The sequence below is a fragment of the Python bivittatus genome, unplaced genomic scaffold (assembly GCF_059951505.1).
Source record: "Python bivittatus isolate LINGU-HERP-01145 unplaced genomic scaffold, Pbiv_v1 ctg000480_np1212, whole genome shotgun sequence".
Taxonomy (NCBI): Eukaryota; Metazoa; Chordata; class Lepidosauria; order Squamata; family Pythonidae; genus Python; species Python bivittatus.
Window position 1 is genome coordinate 72,783,124 of NW_028277075.1, and position 15,012 is coordinate 72,798,135.

The 15,012-nt window shown below is 38.6% G+C and overlaps 1 long non-coding RNA gene across 2 annotated transcripts; it reads right to left on the bottom strand.

Moving 5' to 3' along the window:
• Positions 1-6,949: 6,949 nt before the first annotated feature.
• Positions 6,950-13,794, bottom strand: LOC148215040 (uncharacterized). 2 transcript variants are annotated; one of them, XR_015797150.1, is made up of 4 exons: positions 13,242-13,794; positions 11,940-12,068; positions 9,579-10,963; positions 6,950-9,265 (listed from the first exon to the last, which is right to left on the bottom strand). It is a non-coding gene; the product is annotated as an uncharacterized LOC148215040 (long non-coding RNA). The 2 variants fall into 2 exon arrangements; XR_015797149.1 differs by having other exon boundaries at positions 9,571-10,963.
• Between the last annotated feature and the right edge of the window lie 1,218 nt (positions 13,795-15,012).

Here is a 15,012-nt window from a genome sequence, read left to right on the forward strand (position 1 = left end):
GAGAAAGAACTGGAGAAAATCATGAAATATAAAGACCTGCAAATAGAAGTAGAACGACTATGGCAAAAGAAAGCAAAGGTAGTACCAATAGTTATAGGCACCTTAGGTGCAATTCCAAAACACCTGGAGTACTACTTGAAGACCATTAACATTGGCAAAATCACCATCAGTCAATTGCAAAAGGCAGCTTTACTTGGAACAGCTTATATCCTACAATGATACCTTTAACACCATCAAACAACATCTGCCTATCCCACATCCTTGGGAAGGACTCGATAAATGGATAAAAATGCCAAATTCAGTCTAAATATCTGGCCAACTGTGTGAACAACCATAATAATCCTGTCTGAGATTCCCCAAAAATACTTGTTGAGTAATCTGAGCCATTATCTGCAAAGGACCCATTTGCAATCTTTTTTGGGCAAACTATTTAGGCCAGTTTTGAGAAAAAAAGTATTCAGAAGGGAAACTGAATGTACAGAAGAGTCTATTCAAAACAAAGCCACTTTATTTATTTATTTATTTAAATTTATATAGCCGCCCACCTCACACTTGTGACTCTTTAGAAACATTTCTCTCTAGCATACTCTCCTAAGGAAATCAATAGCTGTGTAAAGCAAGTAAAATTTTTAGGAAGTTTATAGGAGTCTCTTAATAAATGCTCTTTTTGGAAGAGAGCAGCAAACATTACAAAAAAGAACCTATGAACAGAGGCCTTCTACAGTTCCTCATCTTTATGAACAGGATTAGACAGGACAGAATCATGATGGAGCAAAGATCACAAAGTTTACAACAGCAGTTGCTTCATCTGTATTTTTATTTTCTCTTTTTTCCTTTAAAGAAAGACTGAGTTCAGACAGAAGGGTAGCAAAGGTCTGCAGCATTGCTGAGGCAACACTTGATGACCACTTGAAATGCTGAGAAAGGTATCAGGATGGGCAAAGGGCACAGCGTGATCACTGCTAGAAAGTGTGTGCCAAGGCAATATGAAAACAGTTCTCCTTTAAACTGCTGTAGAAAATGGCAGTTGCCAAAATAGTGGTGAAAACTATGATGACAAACTGACAGCAAAGCAGATAAGCAGAGTCAGGCATTGCTAAACTAAAGATGGGAGTCAGATCTTCTCAAGTTATGGGGCATGACCTCCTGGATGGTGATAAGCAATTCTAAGAGGGATTGCAATTTTTTAAGCTTGCACAGATAAAGCAGGATCACCACCAGAATGTGTTCCCATTCAGTCTAGACAAGTATTTGACCAGATAGAGCAGAACAGAGTCTGAAAAAGCTCAAATTGATGGAGCTTGACGGATTAGGAGCAGGAACTTGATGGATTAGAAGCAGAAAGACCCAGGATTAAGTCTGCCCACAGCCACGGAAGCCCAGGGATTCTCTCTCAGCCCAATCTACCACACAGGGTTGTTGTTGTGGGGAAAAGTGGGAGAAGGGAGAACTATGATCAACCACCTTGATCTCCTGAGTGGACGATGGGATAAAAACAATCAAATAAATAAATGCTCTCAATTTGGTCACCACATTTCTAACAGTTGATGCACACTTGCTTCCTCACCCCCAGTGCCTCATTTGCAACCTTTCCCTCCAAGAAAGCTTGGAGGCATTCTGTGAGAGTGAGCCAGGCTGGCAGAGACCACAAGCATGAAGGCAGGCAGGTGCCACCCCCTTCTTCTCCTTGGGTCCACCTTCCCCCAGCCAGTTAAGAGAAGTCACTAGGGCAGGACAGGTGACGTTCTGTTTGCGCACCTGGCCACCAGTCTGAAGAAGGCCAAGCTGCTGTAGGGAGAAGAGGGAAGCCACCATAGCCACCACCACAGCACTCTGTTCCCTCTCTTATGGGAGCTACAGCTGCCATCAGCAACCTGGCTGGCTAGGAGAGGCTGAAACAACTGCAACAGCTTCCCCACTGACTTCAAGGGCAGGAGCAAGGTGAAGCACTGCCTCAACACTGAACCAGCATGTTCCCACATTATGGCAGACATGGGTCACCTAGTCTGAATGTTCCTCTCTGGGTTCTCCTCCCACTCAGTGAAGAAGCCTCAGGAGGAGGGCCAAAAAGCCTAACCTTTAGATTTGCCCTTCACACATTTCACATTTGGGCTTCAGGGAAACAAGCCATCATGTGAAAGAGTGTCCTCTTCCCCAAAAGAAAGAAAAAAGGGACTGTCCTCAGCATCCCCCAATCTGGACCCAAGGAATGTGAGCAGGGGCTTGTCTTGGAGAAAAGGACTCAATGCACCTTGGAGGCTTTCTATGAATAGGTTCTTCCTGCAAGTCAAGAACTTGAAAGTGTCAGGTTATACATCTAACAAGACACCTCTTTCCACAACCCCAATTTGGAATGACTTCTGAGGATCAAGGGATTCCATGGTTAAGATATACAGCAAACAATTACTTCTTATCAGAATTTTCACTATGGAACCTATTTGGCTTATTTTCCACTTGTTCCAACATACAGAATAGTTTATCTCTGCACTAAGCCAAAAAGTTTAGAGAACATCAATTAGTTCTTCTTTATTAAAAAATTAACAAGGATCATAAATATTCCAAGACAGTATAATAGAGAAATAAAAATATCAACAGGTGAGTTTTGATAGTTTATCTGAAGTGGAGCAAAGTTGATTTTCCCTTTGGAGCGCTGCAGCTTTGCTGAACTTGTGGCCTCTTCTTCCACTGGTGGGAACTCCTTCCTGGGCCCTTTTTCTCCCCTTCCCCTACAAAGCCATAGCATTGTTTCCTGGCCCCTATTCTGATTGCTGATCTCCTCTTGCAAGGAAGCTCTGCTTGGGTTCATGGCATTCTTGGTGTTTTGAGACTGGCATGAGAGAAAACATTTGCAGCTCATTTCAAACTGTTTGGGGAGCTTAGAAAATGGAAGTGGCATTATAATCCTAGCAGAAGTGTCCTAAGAAACAAAGGGAAACTCAGTTCCCCATCAAGTTGCAGCTGACAACTTTTTTTTACATCTCCCCCAAATCCCCATCCATGAACTTTTACAAGAGGACTATAGCGACTAATCTCTGAGTTTCCCTTGTTTCTTAAATGTTTGCAGAGAGTAATAGCTCACCTTTCTGAACAGGATAAGGCTGGACAGAATGATGGTGGGTATAAAGACCATGAGCTTTACCACAGCGATTGTTCATTTTTCTTACCTTTTGGTAAAATACAGGATGTACTCTATAGCGACTAATCTCGCTATAGAGTACATCCTGTATTTTACCAAAAGGAAGACATCTCTGAACTTGGAATAATTCTGCCTCCATGCAAAAAAAAGTTAGAAAAAAAAACTATACCAAAAAATCCCACACATCATATTAACATAGTATAAGCATAATTTAGATGAAGAAAATCTAGGAGGTTTTTACCCCAGCCACAAAAACTTTCTTAATCTGTATGGTTTCAGGGTTAAGGGGTTAGACTAGCACCAGGGAGACCCAAGTTCTAGTCCATCCTCAGCCATAGAAGCTCACTGAGTGACTTTGGGCCAGCTATTCTCCCTTAGCCCAACCTACCTTGCAAAGTTGTTGCTGGGGGGGAAAGTGGATGGAGCAAATGCTACATGTGCCCCCTTGCATGCCTGAATAAAACGTGGGATACAAATCTAATAAATACTATTAAATAATACACTTTTCAATAATGATTTTTGTTCTCTTAGATTTTATTATACTTAATCAATGCTATTGCCTTCTCTTATCTACACCTCATACTTCTTTGTTACAGTAATTATACCACTATTGTTTTCTTCTATACCTTTTAACTGTTTACGCTATTTTCTATTCTTCTTTGAATTCAAACACCTGATCTCTGATCCCATCCACGGAACTGGGAATACAAGATTTCTTAAATGTTTGCAGAGAGTAATAGCTCACCTTTCTGAACAGGATAAGGCTGGACAGAATGATGGTGGGTATAAAGACCATGAGCTTTACAACAATGATTGTTCTTCCCCCCCCCCCCCGTAAGATGCTATTTCACAAATCTGTTGTGCAGAGTGATAATTACAAACACTTCTGTTTGTGCAGAGCACAGCAAAAACTCCAGGAAAATATTAGCCATGAAAGCAAACACATCAACAGTGCAGCTATTCACAATGCAATGTCCATTTCTTGTTTCCCAAAGAAATCCAGTCAAAAAATATATACTAACTGGTGTTTATTGATAAAAATGCAAAAACTCCATAAAATGCAAATATCATACAAAATATAAAGAAAAACACATCTTCTCATTATATTGCAGCATCCAAGACTTATTAGCAACACAAGCTTAACAAAATCTCGAGCTACAAACTCTTAGAGAAGAGGTACACTACTTGGTAATTTGTTACAATTACGTAGCCCATAAAACCTACATAGTGGCTAACACTAAAACAACTAACAACTACTCTGAGAGGCTGAACATTTTCCTCTCCTTGTAATATAGCTCTATGCCATCCCCACTGGGTACTTAGCATACACACGCCAATAGGTGGCAGTAAATAGCACAATACACAACACACAATAACAGGTGTTTTTTACATGATCTCTGTAGCCAAAATATTATTTGTTATTGTTGTAAAGATAACAGGATTAATCCTTTCCCATGAGAAAGAAAATCCTGACAAAATCATGTCCACATGACCTTACACTGCCTTTTGGTTGTTAGTTTGCTGGGCAATATCTGATTCTACTATTTTATCTGTCTGCTTCTCATCTCTTGTCTTCATTACTTGGGATAGATTGATTGATTATGTGCCATCAAGCTGGTGTTGACTCTTAATGACCACATACTATAGATAGATCTTCTCCAGGATGATTCATTACTCATAGTGAGGCATAGTGAGAAGGTGATGCCCTATCCCTTCTCAGCAACATGCAAGTTTTGCATCATTTCCATCTCATCCCCTTGTTTCTGTTATACTATGGAAGATATAAGCAGCAACCAATTTCCCCACCTTGCTCTCCTGTCTAGTCACCTTTCTTCATTAATTGTTACAAATCTAAGCAACAATCTAGTTATTATCAAGATTACTTGGTGAAAAAAGCTAGTCTTTATTTTAGGTAAATATGGGGTGTTGTTTTTAAATTTACTCAGTGTTGAACAATTCCACATGATACATCTCCGGCACAGTCTTTGCAAATTGTCCCCCAAAGATATAAAAGGATTGTGTGAATCCATCCACTCCTGATACTGATTCTGAGACAGTTATGAGTCCTTCCAGACAGGCTGGATTGAGGCACAAGCTGAAGAAATGATACTTAAAGCCTCACATTATGAGTGGTGTCAGGCTTCTCCTGGCAAGCTACGCTGGGAACAAATAAACAGGCACTCAAAAAATACAAGAATTTCTTTTCTTTTTTTTAATAATATTTTATTGAAATTTTAAAATTACGAAGTTAAAAGTTAGAAATGAAAAAGAAAATGGAAAATACAAATTATAAAGAAAAGAAAAAGAAAATGTGAGATAAAGTAAAAGAAAAAGAAGAAAGACATGAAAAATAGATAGCTTCCAATCTATCTCTGGTCTTAAGAATAATAAGAATGTCATAGGTGCTAGTTTTTAATGCATTAAGTAGAAATAATTCTTTGTCAAAATATATCCCATTACATTTATAATCTAATCTTCAAATCCCCATGTAAGCTTCGCCCCGCCTGCATTTTGCAAATAGTCCATCAACGGTTTCCATTCCTTAAGGTAATAATTATTTGATTTTTCTTTTAATAAACAAGTCAGTTTATCATTTTCTGCCATTTCCATCAGTTTTAGCAACCATTCTTGTATTGTTGGTAGTGTCTGGGTTTTCCAAAATTGTGCATACAAAATTGTGCATACAAAATACATGCGGTAATCATGTATTGAGTAATTCTGATAAGATGCTTTCCGATTTTAAAGTCCATTATCCCCAACAGGAATAATTCTGGTTTAAATGGAAACTGTATTTGTAGTATGCTCTGCATCAAAGATTGTATTTGAGTCCAAAATTTCTTTGCAATTTTACATGTCCACCACATATGGTAGAATGAGCCTTCTTGTTGGTTACATTTCCAACAAACGTTGGAAATTGTCCCATACATCTTTGATAATCTTTGGGGTGTCATATACTATCAAAACAACATTTTATAAAAGTTTTCTTTCAAATTATAACATAAAGTAAATTTTAATCCTTTAGACCACATATTTTCCCATTGCTGCATATGTATATTATGTCCAATATTTTTTGCCCATTTAATCATGCATTCTTTAACTTGTTCTTCAACCATTTCTTCTCTCAACAATAATTTATACATTTTTGCTATTAAGTGCTCATCTGTTTCACATAGTTGAATTCCAAATACCGATTTATTCTGTTCGAATCCAAATTCTTTTTTATCAATTTTGAATTTTTCTTTATATTGCATATAAGAAAGCCATTGAAAGTATGTCCTTCTAAAACCAATTGCTCTTTTGATTTGATTTTATATTCTCCTTGTTCTTTTTCTAATAAGTCTTTATATCTCATCCATTTATTTTTATCTCTTGTTTCAGTTCTATAAAATGCTTCTTGTATAGAAGTCCACATCGGCATCTTAGGGCATAAAAGTGGTCTGCATTTAGTCCAAACTTTTAATAAAGATCTTCTAATATAGTGGTTTTTAAAGTCCACATGAACTTTGACTTTCGTACCACAAATATCTGTGCCATCCAAATCTCAAATTATAACCTTCCAAATTTAATAGTTTTTCATTTCTCAAGGTAATCCATTCTTTAAGCCATACTAAACAGCAAGCTACACAGTACAATTTCAAATCAGGAAGACCCAAACCACCTCTTTCTTTCCCATCTTGCAAAACTTTATATTTTATTCTTGTTTTTTTCCCTTACCATATAAACTTAGAAATGTCGCGTTGCCATTGTTTAAAGGGTGCTTCTGAAGTCAATATTGGAATTGTCTGGAAAAGATATAAGATTCGCGGCAAAAAATACAAGAATTTCTGATGAGTAGTAAAAAAAAAACCTAGTAGTAGTAAAAAAAAAAAAAAAACCTCTAGAGAAGTGGATGTTGCTCTCCGAACTTGGTTGTTTGCTTGCAGACATTTCATTATCCAACTAGGAAACATCATCAGTGCTAGTGAGTGTGGGGTTTGCTCCCTGTTTATATACAGTAGCTTGCCCTGCCAATGTTGGTGGGGGTGTGGTTTTCTCCTTGTACTTCCTTGATTAGGGTATAGTTTTCTGCTTAATTGTCTGGTATTAATCTCTGCCTATCTGGGTGTTGGCTTTGGAGGGGATATGCTCTAGTCTTTTTGTTTCCTTCCTAGGTTTTTATTGTCTCTTTTAAATGGTGTGTGAATATGGTTTATTTTTATGTGTCTACTGATGGCTGATTTGTCTGAATGCCAAGCCTCCAGGAACCTAGAGAAGCAATTAAGAAAGTACAGATGGACCTTGTTTAACGACCACTCGTTCAGCAACCATTCAAACTTATGATGGCACTGAACGAGTGGTAGTTATGATTGGTCCTCAGAGTTATGGCCATCACAGTGCCCCCCCCACAATCACAGGATCATGATTTCTGACGTTCCCTGTCAGTTTCCCACAAGCAAATTCAATGGGGAAGCCTGCATATAGTTGGAAGTCATGGTCAAGTGAGTCCTCACTTAATGACCTACAAGGTCCTCACTTAATGATGGCAACCGGGACTGCCAGAACTGCCATCGCTAAGTGGCATGGTCATGTGACATCGTGCTTTACAACCGCATCACTTAGCAACAGCAATTCCGATCCCAATTGCCATCATAAATGAAGGATTACCTATATTCTAGCAAGTTTATATATCAAATGGAAACTGTGTTTATAATGAAATCAAGCTTAAAATTTTTGTGCCTTTCTCTCATTTGCACAATATAACAGGCTAGAAGCCATTCTTTTTTAGGTAGGAACAACAATTTCCACCTCTTTCCTTTTTACTAACAGACTGATCTCATCTCTGGCTGTTTGCTTGTGAACAGCTGAGAACCTGTTCTCACACGAGGCCTCTGAATGGGAAAAAAGTGAATTTCAAGTCTTCCATAATTGTGTCAAGCTATTTTGCAGATATCCAAACCAAAAATTATTCTCCTGTCCAAGTAAGTTTCACAGAGTTCTCTTTATCAAGGTTTATTAAGATGAAAGGAGTAGGAGTACAAGAATTTCTACAATGGAATTATTTTCAGATTAGAGCCAATAGTTATCTGTATACATTAGGGCAGAGACTTTCTTCTTCTTTTGCACAAACTTTCTATGAACCAGCGAGGAGGCATGTCTCTTCACTGATAACAGGAAAACGTGCAGCCAACTGTTCAGCTTCTTGAATTTTTATCATTCTGTGAAGCAACTCTTACAAATTGATTGAAAAATAAAGAAAAAGGGGGGAAATGTCATTGAGAACATGTGCTAATACATTTTCCCACAACAGCTTTACTTTGTGATTATTTTTAAGTAGAGTAGTGTTGCTTTAAAAGACAATGTTACATTTAGGAGAGAAACATACTGATATGCGGAAGGAGGCCAGACAAAGGCCAGCATACAGAAGACTGAAAGAATGCTCAATCAGTTGGTTAAAGAGAAGCTTGAACAGTTTAGTTACTGTAATTTTAATAAAGTGTTTATAAAACAACACAATTAACATATGAATATGCTGATAAGTACAGTATTGAAATTCTGCGTAATTCATGGACATAGCAAGGTTGAAGTGACCCTTGGGGAAGTGTAGAACTTTACCTATCTAATATTCTTGATGTGATCTGCCATCCTTTTTGTCTTGGCAGCCCCATGTTTGAACTTCCTTGTTGTTGTTGTTTGCTAGCTACAATGAACAATTAATAAACTAGAATGGAAAACATGAAAATCATTTCTCCCCCAAATGAACCTACCAGATGGGGTGCTGGAATGGTTGTCTTGCAAAATTCTAGTAGGAAAATCCACTTTGTGCAGATGCAATATCATTCAACAAGGAAGACTGAATACTGACACAATTATCACAGGCCAAAAGAATAACCGGGTTTGATTCTTTATGCCGAGAACTATCTTCCTTATTTCTTTTCTTTTTCTTTTTTTCTTTTCTTTTTCTTTTTTCCCCTCTTCTTTGTCTACCCCAGAGGGCTTCTAAAAGAAAATCTCTCCAACGATGTCTGGATTTCCAGGCATTCTCTGCCATGCTGGCTTATGGCAATCACAAGCAGAAACAGGATGTGAGGCTGTGTGTACTTTTAAGAGTCTCTGGACAAGAAGGCTGACATGCTTAACAAGAAATATGAGCTGGAAAAAGAACAGATGCACTGTGTTGGACATAAAATGATACCTGAACCCAGCAAAACAAATGCATTCCAGATTTTGCCTAAGGTAATTTCTAGGGTTCACAAGTTGTTTTTTAAACAAATTTAATTTAGACCCAAAAGCCTCTATGTGAGACACTATGTAGATCTGACAAATGCTTCCCATGTTTTTGCTCAATATTCAGAAATGTATCTAAATACAGTAACTCTAGATATATCTACATATATATTAAGAGCCATGCTTATCTAAATCCATTCAGAGGGTAAAAGGAAGGCAGTTGCACATACAGTAATACCTTGGTTCATGAACGCTTCTGTTCACGAACAATTCGGTTCGCAAAATTTTGCTTCCGTTCGCGAACTCCGCATCAGGTGACGAACACGATCCGCGGCCATCTTCCCTGCTCTGACACATGGTCGTGGCTTCCTCTAGGCAAGATCATGGTCGCAGACAGACACTTGCTGTGAAGCTTTTTGGTGTCACCTCAAGCAAGGTTAGTGTTCTCTCTCTTCATACCGTACTGTACTGTACTTTGTTTCATATTTTTGTGGTTAAAAAAAAGAACATATGGTTCAGAACAAATTAACCTTATTTACATTGAACCTTATGGGAAAATTTGATTCGGTTGGCGACCAATTTGGTTGGTGACCACATTCGTAGGGGTCAGAAGGGATTAACCTTATTTACCTTGAACCTTATGGGGAAATTTGATTCAGTTCGTGATCAATTCGGTTCGCAACCAGAATCGTGGAACGAATTAAGTTTGTGAACCGAGGTACCACTGTATACCTAGATATCTTACTACCATCTCAACAGGTAGCAGCACCTGGCCTATAAATTAGTTAGTCTCATTTGGCAAGTTAGCAGCATAGAGCTGACTTTCTTTGGCCTTAAAAGCTAAGCAAAATTAGGCCTGGTTAGTACTTGAATGGAACACAGTTAAGTAATATTAAAGCTGTAGGCTAGGCTGACAAGTCAAAAAGACACCTCCCAAGAGGACAATAGCAACTGGTGCCAATAAAACTAAAAGGAGTCTACTTTACCTTTTATTCAATTTGCCAACAGAGCATAAATCTTTGATAGCTTAATGAGCCTGAACTTCCTGGATGATCTTTCCCTGCAGGCCAAATTTCAATTCCACCTATTCAGAAATTTGGTTGACAGGGAATTTGTTCCAGGAAAATCTCTTCTATAGTAGCAAGCAACCTGAACACATTGCAAAGTGTACAGGGGGGGGGAAATCCTTTAGAGATATAAAGTTCCCTTAAGGCTACTAGATCTGGACCACCGAACTCAAGATGACCACTAGATGGCAGCAAAAAGATACAGAAAACTCTGTCCTGATCTTGACAGTCATCCAGATTTTTCCAGCCCAGGTCTGATAACACAGGGTAAACTTGGATCTATTACACCTTTTTAAAATCATTATACCTATTATATCAATCCCACTTGTTTACATTGCAAGAATCTTAGCCAGATTTCTTCAAAGCAGCCAAGTTCAACCCTCTGCTTACCAGGAAGGCTGTCTTCCATCTGGCTCCTGCTCCTTCTACTTCTAGAAGAGCAGCTAAGATGCATCTTTTCCGCCTGGCCTTTAAACATTAATATTGCCAAACCTTTTTTTCTGTCTTACATTTATGCATGTTTTTAGTGTCGTTAGCCATCTTCATTATGCAACTGCTATAAAGATAGGAAATGAACCGAATTAAATAAATAAGAAACCAAACTGTGGCTGAAGACCATCTCTTGTACAAAGAGAAGATCATGGAAAATGTTTCTGTACATATTCATATGGCAAAATTTACTGTTCCAACATATCTGCTGCTCGTTTAAAGCACTCTCTCCAATCTAATCCCTTCTAGATATATTATAGTGAATGTCCCATAATTCCCATTAAGCGTTCAGAAGCTGAAGTCAGTATGTAAATCAGGTTGGAGGGAAGTCAAGATGGAAAGTGAAGATGGCAGCCATGATAAGCCCCAACCTTTGTATGTGTAAGAAAGAGGCAGGGCTTCAATTAAGCAGTCACCCCATGACTCTTTTGCCCTCCCCTCCAATGTCCTGGGTGTAAATATCTGAACATTTTTATCTATTGAAACAAATTCCGCTAGAACAATGCAGATGCTATTCAGTACAGTAACCATATTTTCTTGGAAAAAATAAAGGACAAACCTGAAAAGGGGGCAAATCTGATAGAGGATAAAACAAAAAAATAATTGTTTATAACTCTGCTTTACAAAGGAAAATTCAAGAGCAAAACCAAGAAAATAAATAATTAAATTAAATAAATCTAAAGGACAGCTTTCTGAAATAAAAGAGTGTCCTTTAGAATAAAGGGCATATGTCACTGTACTATTCAGTCATGTACCTTAGTGACCTGAAAAAATAGAAACTATCTCAATTTGCTTAATTTCTTTAGGTCCATAGAGTTTAGCTTTTTCGTGTGCAGATTTTGAAGCATGAGGCATAACGTTCATACTGCAACAGTAGAGTATACACATCATTTTGAAATATTGCAGTTTCACTGCTGGAAAAATAGAGTAATTCTTCTTCATGGAACTGCTACTTTCAGATGTTGGATCCCATCAAGAAATATCTGACACCGATGCATTTAACAGCAACATCTGGAAAACTCTGCAGAACGAAGAAAACTAACCTGTAGTAGGTCTTTCATATGGATGGTATGAGCCATATTCAAGGCGTTGCTGCCATCATGTGGCCGTTGGTCTAATTGCAGAGCAGGAGTTTCTCGTTCAGAATTGCAATAACAATGGTTATACAGTGCCTGAAAGATAAATAGGTTTGGGTTTTACAGTATATTTCTCTGTCCTTCATATGCATGTGTGAGAGATCCCATGCATCTATTTTAAACTCAAAAACAGGGCATAGCTTATACGGAGTAGCAGAATCAAAAGGAGAGTCACACAAAGGACTGCCCTTTGACAGGCCTTCCTGGAAGACTGTATTATCAATTCACAAATTGTAAGGTATAAAAATATAATAATGCTTGAGAAGGTAAACACTGCTAATCAAGTATAGATAGAGGTAACTAGGGTAATAACTCGTGCCCTTGTCGCCTCCTGATTGGACTCCTGTAACACACTCTACGTGAGGCTGCCTTTGAAGATCTACAACTGGTCCAAAATGCAGCAACCCACGTGTTGGCAAGTGGCCATTGCCTCAGTCGCATTACATTTGCATTTCTGGCCCTACGCTGCTTACCAGCAAGGTTTCCATATGCAATTCTAAGGGCTGCCTTTAACCTATAAGGGCCTATATGGCTTGGGGCATAGGCACTTACAAGTCTGACTTCTCCCTATAGCAGTTTCTCAACCTTGGCAACTTTAAGGCGTGTGGACTTCAACTCCCATGCTGGCTGGGGAAATCTGGGAATTGAAGTGCACACACCTTAAAGTTGCTAAAGTTGAAAAATACTGCCTTGCAGAGTCAACCAGTGTGATGTATGCTCCCTGGCAAAATCAGTAGGGGTCCCTCGTTATCAGGAAGTGAAAGGGACTGGGACTTAATGGTTTTCTGTTGTAGCTCCTATATTTGGGGACAGGCTCCCCCTTAAGGCTAGGTTAGCACCTATCCTAATGGCCCTTCAGAAGTAGGTACAAATTTAGTTGTTCTGGAGAGTATTGGGGGAACAATCAGAGTAAGATTATCTGTCTTTGCACAACATATTTGGTCTTTTCTTATAGTAATTTTATTAAGAATTATAATTACAACAATACAAACTAATACAAACTTTAAAAACCTAAAAGAATGAAAAGGAAAGGAAAAAGTGCAGAAAAAAAGGAAAAAAGAGAAATAGGAATAGGAATAGGAATAGGAATAGGAATAGGAATAGGAAAGAAAGAAAAAATAAGAATATAGTAAGAAAAAGAAAAGAAATATATAAAGCGACCTCCCGCCTTCATCACAACAAATATAAACAATTTTAGTAATTTATCACCTTCTCTTAAAATACAACAAATGATCTCTTCTTTAACCTTTAACCAGTTTTATATTCCATCCTTGTACTTCTAACAGTCTTAATCTTCAGTCCATTCAAATCATATTGTAGAATTTGATTTCTTTTCATTTTTTTTTTGTCCCTTCTTACAAAGTTCTTCAAAACTTTAACAAGCGTCTTTTGTAAATCCAATATAGGAAAATTATCCAAGTCACTCTCTTGATTTGTTGTTTGTATATCCTTTTTAATTATTAAGACATCAGATGGTTTCTTTTGTATTTCCAGTGTAGCATCTTTTTCCATGTCATTCTTGTAGCCTGTCATTTTAAATCCGCTTTCAACTCAGTCTCAATCTGGTCAGGTAGAACTTGTTCCTCTTCCATAACATCTTTTAGACACTGTCTAACTATAGAGGCAGACACTATTAAAATTAACCTCTGGGACCATTGTTCAAAAATATGTTTCAATATGTCCAATGTTAAAGTATTTTGCTTCATTTTGTAATTACAGTGGTACCTCGGGATACGAACTTAATCCATTCCGTGACTCTGGTTGCAACTCGAGTTGGTCTCAAGTCGAGGTAAAGTTTCCCATAGGGTTCAATGTAAATCCGGTTAATCCGTTCTGCCCTCTGAATTTGGTCGCAACCCGAGGCGAATTTCCCCATAGGGTTCAATGTAAATCCGGTTAATCCGTTCCGCCCTCCACCCGAATTTGGTCGCAACCCGAGGCAATTTTCTCTTCAGAGCCTTACTCCCGCCAAGCCTGCTCTGCATTTTCTTTGGAGCCATGCTAACACGCACACCAAAAACCTTCGCAAAACACCGCAAAACACACCACAAGCCTCACCGAACGTCTCCTTGCTACCGCGACCTCGCCCACAGGAAGCCGCGACCACGTGGCAGCAGGGAAAATGGCCGCGGATCCGGTTCGTAAGTCGAGGCAAGTTCATATCCCGAGGTAGATTTTTCCTGCTGAAGCTGGTCGTAACCCGAAATGTTCGTTAGTAGAGGTGTTCGTATCCCGAGGTACCACTGTACAAGTCAAGTTTGGGTGTTCTTCTCCTTTAATTGTAATCTTTAGTTCTTTCTAGTTCCCTTTAGTGTCCAAGTTTTAAAGTCTTATTTTTTTTAAAAAAAAATTCAAAACAATAGCATTTTCCTACAGGAAGGATTCTTTATAATTACAGTGGTACCTCTAGTTACAAACGCCCCTCCTTACGAATTTTTCAAGATACGACCAGCTCCAGCCTCAAAAATTTACCTCGACATGCGAACTCCACCTCTACTTACGAACCGGATCTGCGGCCATTTTCCCTGCTGCCACGCGGTCGCGGCTTCCTGTGGGCAAGATCGCGGTAGCAAGGAGACGTTCGGTGAGGCTTGTGGTGTGTTTTGTGGCGTTTGGAAGGTTTTTGTGGCGTTTGGAAGGTTTTTGAGGTTTAAAAATAAAATGCATATGTTTCAGAACTGTTTAGCCGTATTTACGTTGAATCTTATGGGGGAAATTTACCTCGGGGTGCGACCAAATTCGGAGGGCGGAACGGATTAACCGTATTTACATTGAACCTTATGGGAAACTTTACCTCAACTTGAGACCAACTCGAGTTGCAACCAGAGTCACGGAACGGATTAAGTTCGTAACTAGAGGTACCACTGTAATTCCAAAATCTTATTTCAAATTTATCTGAACCCTTAGTCCATTTGTAACTTTCTAAAAACAAAGTTTTAATCACCCTTTTGCTGTTTATTCCAAAAAAAATTTTTTAACT